We start from the raw sequence: 17697 nt of genomic DNA, 5'->3' as shown, positions 1-17697 counted from the left end.
GCTCCCAGAGGGTTAAAGAATAGGAAAGCTATCGGGAGGGGATGGGATATGGAGTTCCGGTGGCGGGAATTGCGTGGAATTGTACCCCTCTTATCCTATGGTCTTTTCAGTGTTTCCATTTTATAAACAAAAACTTAAAAACAAACAAACAAACAGGTAAACACTTGCAGGTGGGGAGCCAGAGGCTCGAACCAGGATCCTTATGCAGGACCTTGCACTAGGGGCTGTGCTACTGCCTGGCCCCCTGGAGATATCCTTAATGGGCCCTTGCCCGAACTCTTTCTGAGCTTAAGGGACAGGTCATGGGGGTAGAGGTAGGAGCAGGACAGGCAGCAGCCTGAAGCCACCTGCTCCAGAGAAGGGGTTAGCTGGTCACATGCGGGCCCTGCATGCTGGCTTACCTGGAGCCAGGGTGCTCACTGGGTTGAGAAGAGAGGCAAGAACCTGCAAAGGAAATGGCCTCTTCTTTCTTCCTTTCTTTCTTTCTTTCTTTCTTTCTTTCTTTCTTTCTTTCTTTCTTTCTTTCTCTTTCTTTCTTTCCTTCTCTCTCTCTCTCTCTCTCTCTCTCTCCAGCCTTCTGCTCTAAACTAACATTTCCAAATATACAGAGAGAAGTGCAAAGCACAGAAGTGCAAAGGGGGCCAGGCTTGAACCTGGGTCAGGTGCATGGCAAAGCAGACACCTTGTCCAGGTGATCTATCTTGTCAGGCCAACAAAGCCTCTCTCCACTTGGACTGCTAATTTCTCTAAGTCCACTTATACCTTTATCTCACCTGAGAAATAAAGCTTGAAGAAGGCAGACATCAGTCATCCATAAGCAAAGAAACTGACAAGGAGAAGAGTGTTTGGTGAAAACTGGACCTAGCAGCCCTCAGGATATCTATGAGCCCTGGAATTGTGCCTCGGGATAGAAATGACACTTGAGTCCCTTCTGTGGGGTGTTTTTCTTCTTTTTTTTCTCTTACTGATGTCAGGGTTGTTTGTTTTTTTTTAATTTCTTTATTAGGGAATTAATGTTTTACATTCAACAATAAATACAATAGTTTGTACATGCATAACATTCCCCAGTGTCCCATATAACAATACAACCCCCACTGGGTCCTCTGTCGTCCTTCTAGAATCTGTATTTTCCCCACCACCCACCCCAGAGTCTTTTACTTTGGTGCAATACGCCAATTCCAGTTCAGGTTCTACTTGTGTTTTCTTTTCTGATCTTGTTTTTCAACTTCTGCCTGAGAGTGAGATCATCCCATATTCATCCGTCTGTTTCTGACTTATTTCATTTAATATGAATTTTTCTTTTCTTTATTTTAAAGGTTTTATTTATTTATTAATAAGAAACATAGGAGGAGAGAGAAAGAGCCAGACATCACTCTGGTACAATTGCTGCCGGGATTGAACTCAGGACCTCATGCTTGAGAGTCCGCTGCTTTATCCACCATGCCACCTCCTGGACCACTAATATGAATTTTTCAAGGTCCATCCAAGATCGGCTGAAAACAGTGAAGTCACCACTTTTAAAAGCTGAGTAATATATTTATACCACAACTTGCTCAGCCACTCATCTGTTGTTGGACACCTGGGTTGCCTCCAGTTTTTGGCTATTACAAATTGTGCTGCCAAGAACATATGTGTACACAGATCTTTTTGGATGGTTATGTTGGGTTCCTTAGGATATATCCCCAGGAGAGGAATTGCAGGATCATATGGTAGGTCCATTTCTAGCCTTCTGAGAGTTCTCCAGACTGTTCTCCACAGAGGTTGGACCAACTGACATTCCCACTAGCAGTGCAGGAGGGTTCCTTTGACCCCACAGCCTCTCCAGCATTTGCTGCTGTTACCTTTTCTGATGTATGACATTCTCACAGGAGTGAAGTGGTATCTCATTATTGTCTTTATTTGCATTTCTCTGACGATCAGAGATTTGGAGCATTTTTTCACGTGTTTCTCGGGCTTTTGGATCTCTTCTGTGGTGAATCTTCTGTCCATGTCCTCCCCCCATTTTTGGATGGGGTTATTTGTTGTCTTGTTGTTGAGTTTGGCAAGCTCTTTATATATGTTGGTTATTAAACTCTTGTCTGATGTATGGCATGTAAAGATCTTCTCCCATTCTGTGAGGGGTCTCTTGGTTTGGGTAGTGGTTTCTTTTGCTGTGCAGAAGCTTTTTAATTTGATGTAGTCCCATAAGTTTATGCTTGCCTTAGTCTTCTTTGTAATTGGATTAATTTCATTGAAGATGTCTTTAAAATTTATGCGGAAAAGAGTTCTGCCAATATTTTCCTCTAAGTATCTGACAGTTTCTGGTCTAACATCCAAGTCCTTGATCTACTTGGAATTAACTTTTGTATTTGGTGAAATATAGTGGTTCAGTTTCATTCTTCTGCATGTTTCAACCCATTGTTTCCAACACCATTTGTTGAAGAGACTCTACTTTCCCTGTTTAATAATCTGGGCACCTTTGTCAAAGATGAGATGCCCATAGGTGTGGGGGCTCACTTCTGGGCTCTCAGTTCTACTCTACTGGTCAGTATGTCTATTCATGTTCCAGTACCAAGCAGTTTTGATGACAATGGCCCTAGAATACAATTTGTGATCTGAGAGTGATGCCTCTGGTTCTGTTCTTTTTTCTCAAGATTGTTTTGGCAATACTAGATCTTTTCTGGTTCCAGATAAACATTTGTAGCATTTGTTCTATTCTCCTAAAAATGTGCTTGGGATCTTGATGGGGACAGCATTAAATTTGTAGATGGCTCTGGGTAGTATATTCATTTTGATGATGTTAATTCTGCCAACCCATGAACATGGAATACCTTTCCACTTCTTTGTGTCTTTTTCAATTTCCTTGAGTAGTGACTCATAATTTTCAGTATGCAAGTCTTTCACTTCTTTAGTTAGGTTTACTCCTAGATATTTTATTGTTTTTGTTGCTATAGTAAAAGGAATTGATTTCTGGATTTCAATTTCTTCTAACTAGTGTTTGCATAGAGGAATGCCACTGACTTTTGAATGTTAATTTTGTAGCCTGACACCTTACTGTATTTCCTGATGATATCCAAAAGCTTCTTGCTGGATTCCTTAGGTTTTTCTATGTATACTATCATGTCATCTGCAAATAGGGAGAGTTTGACGTCTTCTCTTCCAGTCTGTATCCCTTTAATTCCTTGTTCCTGCCTGATTGCTATGGCAAGAACTTCCAGCACTATGTTGAATAGCAATAGTGATAGTGGTGTGATAGTACCCTGTCTAGTACCTGATCTGAGGGGAAATGTTCACAGTTTATCACCATTGAGTATGATGTTGGCTGTAGATTTGCTATATATAGACTCCACTATCTTCAGGAATTTTCCACCTATTTCCATTTTTTTAAATTTAATTTTATTTATTCCCTTTTGTTGCCCTTGTTGTTTTATTGTTGTTGTTGGATAGGACAGAGAGAAATGGAGAGAAGGAGGGGAAGACAGAGAGGAGGAGAGAAAGATAGACACCTGCAGACCTGCTTCACCACCTGTGAAGCGACTCCCCTGCAGGTGGGGAGCCGGGGTTCGAACCGGGATCCCTATGCCGGTCCTTGTGCTTTGCGCCATGCCTGCGCTTAACCCTATTTCCATTTTTTGTAGCATTTTGATCATAAAGCGATGTTGTATTTTGTCAAAGGCTTTCTCTGCATCTGTTGATATGACCATGTAGTTTTTGGTCTGCTTTTGTTGATGTGGTGGATCACATTGATTGATTTACATATATTAAACCAACCTTGCATGCCTGGGATAAACCCCACTTGGTCATGATGAACAATCTTTTTAATATACTGCTGTATCTGGTCAGCTAGAATTTTGTTCAGTATTTTAGCATCTATGTTCATCAGAGATATTGGTCTGTAGTTTTCTTTTTGGTTGTGTCCCTGTCTGCTTTTGGTATCAGAGTGATGTTGGCTTCATAGAAGCTGGCAGGGAGTATTCCAGTGTCTTCAATCTTCTGGAAGACTTTAGAAAGTAGAGGTATTAGTTCTTCTTTGAAGGTTTTGTAGAATTCATTTGTAAAACCATCTGGTCCAGGATTTTTATTCTTGGGAAGGTTTTTGATAACTGTTTGAATTTCATTAGCTGTCATGGGCCTGTTCATTTTATCTACTTCCTCTTTACTTAGTTTTGGAAGTTGGAAGGTATCTAGGAAATCATCCATTTCTTCCAGGTTCTCTAGCTTGGTGGCATATAGTTGTTCATAGAAGCCTCACATAATATGTTGAATTTCTGTGGTGTCTGTTGTGATATCACCTCTTTCATTTAGTATATGATTTGTTTGGGTCTTCTCCCTTTTTTTTTTTGTGAGTCAGGTAAAGGTTTGTCGATTTTGTTCACTCTTTTGAAGAACCAACATTTACTTTCGTTGATCTTTTGTATGGTTTTCTTATTTTCAATGTTATTGATTTCTGCCCTAACTTTAGCTATTTCTGTCCTTCTGGTTGCTTTAGGGTGTTCCTGGGATGCATTGGATCGACCTTCTCAGGTGCATCCCGTGAGTACCCATTCATTGGGGAAACTGACGATCCTTCCTAGCCGATTGAATCCACATGGATCCCAGTCACTTTCAAAGCCAGCAACAAGCAGCTCCTGACAGCTTTCAACCTGACCTGTTGACTGGCTACAGAAGAAGGGCAAACGCTAGAAGAAGAAGGGTGTTCCTGCCCTTTTTTGTGGGCCATTGGCTTGTATGATAATTTTCCATCCTTTCACTTTAAGTCTGTGTTTGTCTTGTTGAGTTGGGTGGGTTTCCTGTAGACAGCATATTGTTGGGTTGTGTTATCTGATCCATCTTCCTACTCTGTGCCTTTTAATAGGTGAATTCAGGCCACTGACATTTATTGATATCAACGATTGAAGATATTTTAACGCCATTCTTGTAGAGTTTTAGTGTGTTCTGATATATGTCCTATTTATCGTGGTCTGACTGTTTATAGGAGACCTTTCAGAACTTCTTTCAGGGCAGGCTTAGTGATAGTTGATTCCTTCAATTGTTGCTTGTCTGAGAAAGTTTTGATGCCTCCATCTAGTCTGAATGACCATCTAGCAGGATACAGTATTCTTCTTTGAAAGCATTTCTCATTGAGTACTCAATAGGTATCTTGCCATTCTCTTCTGGCCTGTAGTGTTTGTGTGGAGAAGTCTGCTGCTAATCTTATGGGTTTTCCTCTGTAGGTGACTCTTTGTTTTTCTCTTGCAGCCTTCAGGATCCTTTCTTTATCCTTATTCCTTTCCATTCTAAATATGATGTGCCTTGGTGTCTTTAAGTCTGTGTTATCTGTTTGGGATCCTCTGGGCTTCTTGAATCTTTATGTCTTTGATGTTGTCTAGACTAGAGAAGTTTTCAGCTATCACGGCCTGAAGAATGCTGTCTTCCTCTCCCTGTCTTTCTTCCTCTGGTAAGCCAATAATGTGTATATTATTTCTTTTGAAGTCATCCCATTGGATTCTGTTGTTGTTTTCAGTATCTCTTAATCTCTTTTTGAGATCTCTTACTTCTTTTCTAGTAGTCTGTAATTTGTCCTTGATCTTGCTAATTCTATCTTCAGCCTCATTGATTCTATTCTCTGTTCCCTCTACTGTTTTCTGGAGTTTATCTATTTTGTTACCCTGTTCTGATACTGTTTTAGCTTGTTCAGCTAGTTGTGTCCTTAGCTATTTCAGCTTTGAGCTCTCTAATAACCTTGTGATAGTGTTTTCTTCCAGAGTCTCATCGGTTGTTTCTGCATTTCTTTTCTTTTATTTTCATTTTATTATTTTTTAATTTTTAATTTATTTTTATTTTTTATTTTTTATTATTTTATTTCTTTATTGGGGAATTAATGTTTTACATTCAACAGTAAATACAATAGTTTGTACATGCACAACATTCCCCAGTTTCCCAGTTTCCCCCACTAGGTCCTCTATCATCCTTCATGGACCTGTATTCTCCCCACCCACCCACCCCAGAGTCTTTTACTTTGTTGCTATATGCCAATTCCATTTTGGGCTCTATTTCTGTTTTCTTTTCTGATCTTGTTTTTCAACTTCTGCCTGAGAGTGAGATCATCCCATATTCATCCTTCTGTTTCTGACTTATTTATTTTTTTATTTAAGAAAGGAGACATTAACAAAACCATAGGATAAGAGGGGTACAGTTCCACACAATTCCCAACACCTGATCTCCATATCCCCTCCCCTCCCCTGATAGCTTTCCAGTTCTCTATCCCTCTGGGAGCATGGACCCAAGGTCATTGTGGGTTGCAGAAGGTGGAAGGTCTGGCTTCTGTAACTGCTTCCCTGCTGAACATGGGCATTGACTGGTCGATCCATACTCCCAGTATGCCTCTCTCTTTACCTAGTAGGGTGGGTCTCTGGGGAAGTGGAGCTCCAGTACACATTGGTGGGGTTGTCTGTCCAGGGAAGTCTTGTCGGCATCGTGTGGCATCCAGAACCTGGGGGCTGAAAAGAGAGTTAACATACAAAGCCAAACAAATTGTTGAACAATCATGGACCTAAAGACTGGAATAGTGCAGATGAAGTGTTGGGAGGTATTCCCTGTAGGCTCTTGTGTACTTCTGCTTTCAGGTATATATTTTTCCCCTAGTTTATGGGCACGGGTGAACCTATGCTTTATCTCAGGGGACCTGGACTATATCTAGGTTTGGGGACTTTATTGGGGAGTGGACCACCCGGAATGGAATTAGAGAATACTATGAAAGGAAAGGTCCCACCCGAGTGATGAAGCTGATGGGTTGTCATTCCACACCTGAAGTCTCTGGAGACAGTCTGAAATGAAGCATGCTGGGGTGGCACTCGTTGCGTTGATTGGGTTGCGATCTGTGGATGCAATATTATTTTATTTGGATTGAGAGAAGCATGCAGGAAAGTGGGCCCCACCCTAAGGTTCCCGGACTGGGGGAAATATAGGCTCTATACTGGAAATGTGAGGTTCCTGCTGTCTTAGGGTTCAAGAAGACAATGGATAGTTATTGTCATCACATTATTTGGTGATTGGGTTAACTTTGAAAAGTCCCTTTGTTAGGGTTTGGGGTATAATACCCAGCATCTTGTATATAGCTCTGCCACCAGTTGCTTCTGTTCTCCCTGGTCTAGGCTTTTGAGAGAGACAACATATCAAAGACAGCCTATGTAACGACTCAGTCTGTGTTTTAAGAAGTTCTAGACATATGATCAATTTTTCCCCTCTCATATTAATTAAATAGTGGTTTATATGTCTATAATTTAATAGGAGTGTACATAAACACCATTCCCACCACCAAAAGACTGTGTCCCATCCCAACCACCCACCCCTGCTCCCCCACTGCCCTGCCGGGAAGCCCAATGGCCACCCTCCCCTTCACCACAGGGTTTTCCCTTTGGTGCCCTGCTCTAGATTTTTTTTTTTAATATTTATTTATTCCCTTTTGTTGCCCTTGTTGTTGTTTTTTTATAGTTATAGTTATTGTTGTTGTCATCATTGTTGGATAGGACAGAGAGAAATGGAGAGAGGAGGGGAAGACAGAGAGAGGGAGAGAAAGATAGACACTTGCAGACCTCCTTCACCACCTGTAAAGCGACTCCCCTGCAGGTGGGGAGCCAGGGACTTGAACCGGGATCCTTACTCCAGTCCTTGCACTTTGCGCCACATGTGCTTAACCAGCTGTGCTACCGCCTGAATCCCCCTGCTCTAGATTTAATCAGGTCCTGCTTTTATTTTCCCTTTCTTTCTTTCTTTTTTTTTTAAATTAACTTTATGGTGTCTTTTTATTTATTTATTTTTTGGGGGGAAATTAATGTTTTACGTTCAACAGTAAGTACAATAGTTTGTACATGCATAACATTCCCCAGTTTCCCATATAACAATACAACCCCCACTAGTTCCTCTGAATCCTCTTGGACCTGTATTCTCCCCACCCACCCACACACCCCAGAGTCTTTTACTTTGGTGTGTTATGCCAATTCCATTTCAGGTTCTACTTGTGTTTTCTTTTCTGATCTTGTTTTTCAACTTCTGCCTGAGAGTGAGATCATCCCATATTCATCCTTCTGCTTCTGACTTATTTCACTCAACGTGATTTTTTCAAGGTCCATCCAAGATCGTCTGAAAACGGTGAAGTCACCATTTTTTTTTTACAGCTGAGTAGTATTCCACTGTGTATATAGACCACAACTTGCTCAGCCACTCATCTGTTGTTGGACACATGGGTTGCTTCCAGGTTTTGGCTATTACAAATTGTGCTGCCAAGAACATATGTGTACACAGATCTTTTTGGATGGTTATGTTGGGTTCCTTAGGATATATCCCCTGAGAAGAATTGCAGGATCATAGGGTAGGTCCATTTCTAGCCTTCTGAGAGTTCTCCAGACTGTTCTCCACAGAGGTTGGACCAATTGACATTCTCACCAGCAGTGTAGGAGGGTTCCTTTGACCCCACAGCCTCTCCAGCATTTGCTGCTGTTACCTTTTCTGATGTATGACATTCTCACAGGAGTGAAGTGGTATCTCATTGTTGTCTTGATTTGCATTTCTCTGACAATCAGAGACTTGGAGCATTTTTTCATGTGTTTCTCAGCCTTTTGGATCTCTTCTGTCCATGTCCTCCCCCCATTTTTGGATGGGGTTATTTGTTGTCTTGTTGTTGAGTTTGGCAAGTTCTTTATATATGTTGGTTATTAAACTCTTGTCTGATGTATGGCATGTAAAGATCTTCTCCCATTCTGTGAGGGGTCTCTTGGTTTGGGTAGTGGTTTCTTTTGCTGTGAAGAAGCTTTTTAGTTTGATGTAGTCCCATAGGTTTATGCTTGCCTTAGTCTTCTTTGTAATTGGATTCATTTTATTCAAGATGTCTTTAAAATTTATGCGGAAAAGAGTTCTGCCAATATTTTCCTCTAAGTATCTGATAGTTTCTGGTCTAACATCCAAGTCCTTGATCTACTTAGAATTTACTTTTGTATTTGGTGAAATATAGTGGTTCATTTTCATTCTTCTGCATGTTTCAACCCATTTATTCCAATACCATTTGTTGAAGAGACTCTGCTTTCCCCACTTAATAGTCTGGGTCCCTTTGTCAAAGATTAGATGTCCATAGATATGGGGGTAGTTTCCCTTTCTGTTCTTCTTTCTCAACTTCTGTTGATGAGTGGGGACATCCCATACTCATCTTTATCTTTTTGGCTTAGCTGACTTAACATAATTCCTTCTAGCTCTGTCCAAGATGGGTCAGATAAGGTGGGTTCATTGTTCTTAATAGCTGCATAGTGTTTCTGCATTTCTGATGACACTTCTTTCAAACTCTTTACTCACTCCTGTGATTATTTCCTTAGCTAGTGTTTGGATGTTGACCTCATTATTTTGTGCTTCACCGTTTGGGGGGCTTTTAGCTGGATTCTTGTCCTGGTTCATTTCTCCAATATTTCTTTGTTGTTATCGCCGGGCTGGCTTCACGGGTGGGTAACAGAGACGACCAGAGACACACGGCTGAGCTGAGAACGCAGTTTAATCTTTATTCACGAGTGGGCAAATGTGTGCTCTCCTGTCTTTCTCCTCCCGTGGCAGAGAGAGACTCAGGAAGTACGTAGGGTAGGGGGCGGGGAGAAGGGGAAGCGTGAAACTAGCAGGGGCTATACCACAATCTCCCAGAGGTGGGGGTTGAGACCAAACCAATGTGAAGCATAGCAACAATTCCCCCTTTTCTTTTTAACTAAATGACCATAGTATCAGGAGTGTGGGGTGAACAGAAACCTATATCATACAGGCACTTTTAAAAAAGAAACTGGCACAAACATGGAGGAACATGTAAGTGAGCAACAAGAACCAGTGTGCTACAAAGGGAAGGCCTGAGGGGGCCATTTTTTGCCTCTGTGGGCAAAGCTTTATCAACTAAAGAACCTTTGCTGCCTCTGTGGGCTTTTGCCTTGATGGGCATTTTTTTTTTCTCTGTGGGCATTACCTAGCATGGGGGTGTATGGCTTAGAGTCTCAAGGCAGCTGGCTGCAGTCAGTCTTTGAGAAACCCAGCAGCATAAAGGGAAGCTGCTGTAGAGTTGTGTAAAGTGTCCAAGAGGTGTACCAGTGAGTCCGATAGAAGTGTCAGTACAAAGCAGATGTCCATTGAAGAATGCCAGGGGTGGAATGTTGTATGAGGAAGGTCAGCTGTTGGAATTCTACTTTTCTGTAGAGAATTTGACAGCTGCAATTCACTTACTTATGAAACAAAACTTGTAGCAGGTTAGAAGTTTACCACAATTGATAACTCTATTACAATTGGAAGTCTTTTTTAGTATGGTTTTAAGGTTGTTTAAAGTTTAAACAATAAAATGTGGAAAGGTAAACAGAAGAACCATGGGAAAAAAAAAAACCTAAGGCATGAGAATCATTAGCATAACCATTGTGCAATCTACCATTTCTAATTGAGAAGGATTCAAGAGTTTTACATATCAACAAGTCTATTTAACCTTTTGTTACACCCATTGAAGATGGAGACACACCCTAGGTGTGCGCAGGTTTTTTTTTTTAGACTAACTTAGTTAAAATATATTGATTTTTAACTAATTTTTAACTCAGACTTTAAATGTAAGTTAATTTTACCTTTATGAGAACTATGTTGAAAACCTTTTTCATTTAACTCTGTCTGGTAAGAATATAGCCTTAAAGTTACATTTTTAACCTTAATGTTTACAAAACTTTAAACACACACGTAAACATGGTCTTCAACACACAAGGAAAAAAACTTTGTTACAAAGACATGTCATTTTAAACACGAGTTTAGATCTATACTGTCTTAGCCGTTCGGGGAGTGCATTGTCCAGTGGTGGCTTCTTGGGCAGCTTCACTTCCAGGAATTGCAGGTTGCGATCTCTGTAGGGATCTCTGCAGGGATCTCTGCGTATTTAGCTTTTCTGACTTCAGAGCTGAGTTGGGGATCTTGGCCAGGAGGCCCAGTTTTGGCAGGGAGCCAGTGGTCTCTGGGTGTTCTAGGATCTGTCCAGACTTCATAGCAGGAGGGCGGGCGGGCTGGCCGTGCAGAAGGCGCGGACTGAGGTGCCCCGGGGTGGCGGCCAGGATGGGCTGCAGCTCTACCTGCCATGCCTGCTGCCCTGCTCTCGGCAGCCGAGCAGCGTGGGGGGAGCCCACTGCCCCGTGCCATGCGGTGGAAAGCTGGCTCATGCGGGCTGGCGTTGGGCGGAAACCACAGAGTGATCCAGAGATAAATGTTCCAGAAACAGCTAAGCAGTCTTGTGAAGAAAGGGCAGAGGCCTTTGGAGATCTCTTCACAAGCAGAAGAGAAGGCCATAGTGTATAGGTAGCCAAATTGTCACTTATCTGGGGGATGGGCAGGTCACGTCCCACATTGTAGGCGCCATATGTTGTTATCGCCGGGCTGGCTTCATGGGCGGGTAACAGAGACGACCAGAGACACATGGCTGAGCTGAGAACGCAGTTTAATCCTTATTCACGAGCGGGCAAACATGTGCTCTCCTGTTTTTCTCCTCCCAAGGCAGAGAGAGACTCAGGAAGTACGTAGGGTAGGGGGCGGGGAGAAGGGGAAGCTTGAAACCAGCAGGGGCTAAACCACAATCTCCCAGAGGCGGGGGTGGGGGGGGGGTGAGACCAAACCAATGTGAAGCATAGCAGCATTTCTTCTTGTTGGTTTAACCATTTTATATATTATGAGTTCCCTCTCTCAGTACTTTTCAAATTACTGATCACTATTGCCTGGAATGACTTGTGTCTAAGTAAGTTAAAGGTTTTACAGTGGTGGAAGTTAACAGTTATTTCAATAGTATTTTAATCCCTGATTTGGAGCTCAGTGTCTTAAAAGCCTCTGTGCTTTTTCTTCCCTGTAGGCTATGGGAGCCTTAGGGCTTTTAAACTAAAAGTAGGCTTCTTAGCTTAGTCACTGATTCCTTGACCAAGAGATAAAGCAGGGTGTGGCAGAGATAACCCAGTGGTTATGCAAAGACTCTCACAGCCCCACTGCTAGGCCATGGCCGTATAGGTGTTCTCCTGAGTTTCCTGGTTAGATCTCTGTCCCTTGGTGTCCCTCCCTGCTGCTGCTCCAGATTCTGAGGGCAGTAGCAATGGAAACTCAGAGTTGCACGTGGTGAGTCTCTGGGGAGTCCTCTCCTCCCTTCAGCTGTCCCCTTGTTGGTGGAACAGACTGGAGGTGGTGTCTCAACTGATAAACTGCCAGAATGTTACCAGCCACTTAATCTCTCCCTAGGCTCCTCTCTGTCCATGAGCCACACGTGTTTGCACTCACTGGTGATTTGGTGGGTTCCTGTAGTCGTTCTAGTCCTGTCTTGTTTTGGTCCCAGGTGGTCTCCTTTGGTATTCCTAGTTGACTCGGGAGAGGGAGGAGAGAAAGAGATCTGCTGCTGCTCGTGGCCCCGCCTGTTTTTCTTTATTTAGTTTTAAATTTTTATGTTTTACCTGCACTATGAATCTACTGCTCCTGGAGGCTTTTTTTTTCCTTTTTGTTGCCCTTGTTATTTGTTGTTGTTGTTATTGCTGTCATTGTTGCTGGATAGGACGGAGAGAAATTGAGGGAGGAGCGGAAGATAGAGAAGGGGAGAGAAAGATAGATGCCTAAAGACCTGCTTCACTGCCTGTGAAGTGACCCCCCCCCCCCCCCCCCGCAGTTGAGGAGCCTGGGGTTCCAACTGGGATCCTGACAGGGTCCTTGCACTTTGCACCATTTGCGCTTAACCCGCTGTGCCACCACCTAGCCTGTCACAAATTCAATGTTTTATCCACTGTCTCATCTTCCCAGTCACCATTTGCTTTTTTCTTTTTCTCTTTCTTTCCTTCTTTCTTTCTTCCTTCTTTTGTTTTTTATTTTTCCCTTTTGTTGCCTTTGTTATCATTGTTGTTGTTATTGCTGTCATTGTTGTTGGATAGGACAGAGAGAAATCGAGAGAGGAGGGGAAGACAGAGAGGGGGAGAGAAAGACAGACATCTGCAAACCTGCTTTCACTGGTTGTGAAGCGACTCCCCTGCAAGTGGAGGGCTGGGGGCTCTAACTGGGATCATGATGTCCATCCATGTGCTTTCCACCATGTGCGCTTAACCTGCTGCGCCACCACCCAGCTTCCACCATTTGCTTTTTTTTTTTTTTAATTTTTTATTTAAGAAAGGATTAATGAACAAAAACATAAGGTAGGAGGGGTACAACTCCACACCACCCAATCCCCATAACCCACCCCCTCCCCCACCATTTGCTTTTTTCTTTGGTGCTCTCATCTGGTGCCAGGGATTGAATCCGGGACCTCACACATAAAAGGCATAAGCCTCACCAACTGAGTCACCTTCTGGACATTTGGGACACTTTGAAAATAAAGATAATTCTGTAAAATCAGATGTGGCCAGTGCTCTGTTTTCTCTGGCTATGCCCTTCTCAGGCACTTAAGTATTTGGAGGAGGGGGTGTGAAGGAGGTTGTTCATGAAAGGAGAGCGTCCTAAGTATCTTCAAAATAGAGAATCAGAGTGTCATTCTGGCACATGTGATACTGGGGATTGAACTCAGAATCTTATACCACCTCCTGGGCCACTGCTGAGATCTCTCTCTCTCTCTTTTAAAAAGATTTTATTTATTTATGAGAAAGATAGGATGAGAAAAAACCAGATATCACTCTGGTATATGTGCTGCCGGGGATTGAACTCGGGGCCTCATGCTTGAGAGTCCAAAGCCACCTCCCGGACCACTGAGATCTCTTTTCTTTCCTTCTTTTTTTCTCTTTTCTTTCTTTTGTTCTCTCTAGTAGAGGTGTGGAGGTGTCTGAATAATAATCAATTTGAAAAAGTGCTTGGGCTATGGTTGGGAGGTAGCACAGTGGATAAAATATTAGATACTTAGTCATGAGGTCGTGAATTCCATCCTTGATGTCACATGAATGGTGTTTTGGTTCTCCCTCCCTCTTTCCTATAAATAAATCTTTAATTTTTTTTCACCAGGATTACAGCTAGGGCTTGGGGCTTGCATGATGACTACACGAATCCTAGCAGCCACCCCCCTTCCTTTTTTTTTTTAATTTCTTTTCTGATAGACACACAGACACCTATAGCACAGCTCCTCTGTTCATGAGGTTTTCCCCAAATGTAGGGGCTTGAATCTGAGTCCCTGTGTATGGTAATGCGTGATCTCTACTGGGTGTACCTCTGCCCAGCCCCCAACAAATCATTTAGAGAAAGAAAGAGAGAAAGAAAGAGAAAAGTGGTCGGGAGGTGGCACAGTGGATAAAGCATCGGACTCTCAAGCATGAGGTCCCGAGTTCAATCCCTGGCAGCACATGTACCAGAGTGATGTCTAGCCCTCTGGCTCTTTCTCTCTCCTTCTATGTTTCTCATTAATAAATAAATAAAATATTAAAAAAGAGAAAAGAGGGTCTGGGTAGTGGCAGGCCAGGTTACGTGCTCTTGTTATCAAGCACAAAGGCTTGGATGCAAGTCCCTAGGCCTCCCTCTATCTCCTCTTCCCCTCGCAATCTCTCTTTCTTTCTTTTTTTTTAAAAACTATTTCTTAATACTTTTTATTAATTTTATTATTGGATAGCGACAGAAACTGAGAGAGGAGACAGAGAGATAGAGGCAGAGAGATACCTGCTGCCCTGCTTCACCACTTGTGAAGCTTTCCTCCTGCAGGTGGGTACCAGGGGCTTGAACCTGGGTCTTTGTGCACAGTTGTGTGCGCTTAACCAGGTGCACCATCATGTGGCCCCTTAACTTCTCTTTCTTATCAAATAAAAATAAACTTAAAAAAAAAAGAAGAGAGAATGGAAAAATGTCTGGAGTAATCTCATTTTCTTTTTGTCACCACTGGGGCTTCCCCTTCTGGGATGTCTTTTTCAGACAGAGACAGAGAGGGAAGGAGAAAAGGAGGTAGCAAGGGAGGGAGGAAGGGAGGGAGGAAGGGAGGGAGAGAGAGAGAGAGAGAGAGAGAGAGAGAGAGAGAGGCTATAGTACCAAAGCTGTCATCACTGTGGTGGGGGCAAAACTGGAATCTGGGTGCATATGGCAAAGCAAGTGAGCTATTTTGTCAGGTCTGAACCAATCTTTTTTTTTTTTTTTTTTTTTCCTCCAGGGTTATTGCTGGCCTTGGTGCCTGCACCATGAATCCACCGCTCCTAGAGGCCATTTTTTCCCCTTTTTGTTGCCCTAGTTGTTGCAGCCTCGTTGCGGTTATTATTGCCATTGTTGACATTGCTTTGTTGTTGGATAGGACAGAGAGAAATGGAGAGAGGAGGGGAAGACAGAGAGAGAGGGGAGAGAAAGATAGACACCTGCAGACCTGCTTCACCACCTGTGAAGCGACTCCCCTGCAGGTGGGGAGCCGGGGGCTCGAACCGGGATCCTTACGCCGGTCCCTGCGCTTTGCGCCACGTATGCTTAACCCACTGCGCCACCACCCGACTCCCTGAACCAATCTTTTTATTATGATGATCCTTGATTGTCTCTTCTTTAAGCAGGGATAATAGTGTTTATGACCTATGCTTGAGAAAAGATCTGGCACATAATAAATGCTCAGTAAATGTTAACTGTTCACTCTGGCAGAGAGGGGGTGAATAAGTTGCTAACTGTGGTGTAAGAAGTCATGCCATGGGAGGGCATGGGGCATATCAGAGGCACAGGGATAAGAATCTGAGTCACACTGGGTAAGAGGTTAGGCTGTAGAGCAAGGAAAACTAAGTGCTGAAACTCAAGTCAGTGTTGCTACAAAAAGAAGATAGGCAGGATTCTCTAGGGCAGCGGGACAGTCAGCCAGAACTAGTATGAAACTTTCTGGAAATGTCAAAATTCATATGATTTTTCTGTCTCCATCTTTGGGATTAGGTCGTTCATGCTTCATTTTATTTGTTTGTAATTTACTTATCATTTTTTTCAGGGAGCAAAGCACAGATAGGAAAGAGAGGAAAGGGGCCAAGTGGTGGTGCACCTGGTTGAGTGCATGTATTACAATACACAAGGACCCAGGTTCGAGCCCCTGGTCCCCACCTGCAAGGGGAAAGCTATGTGAATGGTGAAGCAGGGCTGCAGGTGTCTCTCTGTCTCTCTCCTTCTCTATCACCCCCTTCCCTCCTGATTTCTGCCTGTCTCTATCCAATAAATAAAGATTTAAAAAATTTAAAACAAAAGGAGAGGAAATACATAAGCACATGCAGGCCTGAGAGAGAGATAACAGAGGATTTTTTTTTTTCTTCTACTTCTCCAGAGCACTGCTCAGTTCCGGCTTATGCTGGTTCTGGGAATTTAACCTGGGACCTCAGGTATGAAAGGCTTTTTGCCGAACCATTATGCTAGCTTCCCAGCTCTTGTTTTATTTTATTTTTTTAATGTTTTTTAAATTGATTTAATTATGAACAACAAGTCCGTTGGATAAGAGGGGTACAATTCCACATAATTCTACCACCAGAGTTCTGCATCCCTTACCCTCCACTGGAAGCTTTCTTATTATTTTTTAAATGTATTTTTATTATCTTTATTATTGAATAGAGACAGCCAAAAATCTAGAGAGAAGATATAGAGAGGGAGAGAGACAGACAGACACCTGCAGCACTGATACACCACTTGTGAAGCTTTCCCCCTGCAGGAGGGGGCCGGGGACTTGAACTCTGGTTCTTGCGCATTGTAGTGTGTGCACTCAACCAGTTGTGCCACCACCCTTCCGGAAGCTTTCCTATTCTTTATCCTTTTGGGAGTATGGATCGTTATGGGGTGCAGAAGGTGGAAAGTCTGGCTTCTGCAATTGCTTCTCCACTGGACATAGGCGTTGGCCTGTTTTATTTTTTAATATTTTTATTTACTTATGAGAGAGAGGAGAAAGAGGGGAGAGAGGGAGAGGGAGAGGGAAGGGGAGAGAGAGAGAAAGCGAGAGAACCAGAGTATCATTCTGACACATTTGATGCTGGGGATAAAACTCTTAAATTTCAAGCTTGAGAGTCCAATGCTTTATCCACTTCACACCACCTGATTCATTCCATCACTATTGTTATATTTTGATTCATTTACTGATGAGAAGGTGAGAGACAAGAGTAAGAGCCAAAGAGAATCAGAACATCACACCTGCACAGGCAATGCTGGGGATCGAACTCAGGACCTCATCTTCCAAATCTAAGCTCTAGACCCTGAGCCAGCTCCAGGGTCACTCTTTTCCTCCTGTCAACACCAGTCTGAGAGACAGGGAGAGGAAGAGTCAGATAAGGAGAGAGGCACCACAGCACCTCTCCCCACTTGGTGGAACTCCCCCTGTACGGTGCATCCGGGTCCCCCCTCACAAGTGGCAAAGTGTGCGCTGTACCCTATGAGCGACGGCTGTGCTGTGACTCTCACCAGTGTCACCGCAAGCTCCCCCGGCCCCGATCCAACCGCAGAAAAGGCTGCAACCTGCCGGGAGGCGAAAGCCACGTCTCGATGGTGGTAAAACCCGCGAGACGGCCGGCGGGCCGTGCCCCCGCCCGGTGTCTTCGTCCAACCACGCCCCGTGACGGCAGCCCTGCCCATCGGGTGCCCTCGCTCCACCGGGGCTGCAGATCAGCTGTCAGCGCGGCGGGGGGGGGGGGTTGCTACCGGCTGGCCAGTTCCTTCTCGAGGGAGCGCCACCAAGGTGGCTCGGAGCTCGGCCCGGGAGCCACCCAGTACCAATCAGCCGCTCCGCTAAAGGCGACACTGGGGATGGAGAGCGGTGCTGGCCGGAGGGACTGT

General features: G+C 43.6%; 1 long non-coding RNA gene across 1 annotated transcript; it reads right to left on the bottom strand.

Moving 5' to 3' along the window:
• Positions 1-5594: 5594 nt before the first annotated feature.
• LOC132541211 (uncharacterized) lies at positions 5595-12526 on the bottom strand. Its single transcript, XR_009552380.1, has 3 exons — positions 12262-12526; positions 6731-6836; positions 5595-6458 (listed from the first exon to the last, which is right to left on the bottom strand). It is a non-coding gene; the product is annotated as an uncharacterized LOC132541211 (long non-coding RNA).
• Positions 12527-17697: the final 5171 nt, after the last annotated feature.

This window comes from Erinaceus europaeus, chromosome 11 (assembly GCF_950295315.1).
Source record: "Erinaceus europaeus chromosome 11, mEriEur2.1, whole genome shotgun sequence".
Taxonomy (NCBI): Eukaryota; Metazoa; Chordata; class Mammalia; order Eulipotyphla; family Erinaceidae; genus Erinaceus; species Erinaceus europaeus.
Note: the sequence above shows the minus strand (reverse complement) of the source record. Positions and strands in the feature narration are given on the sequence as shown.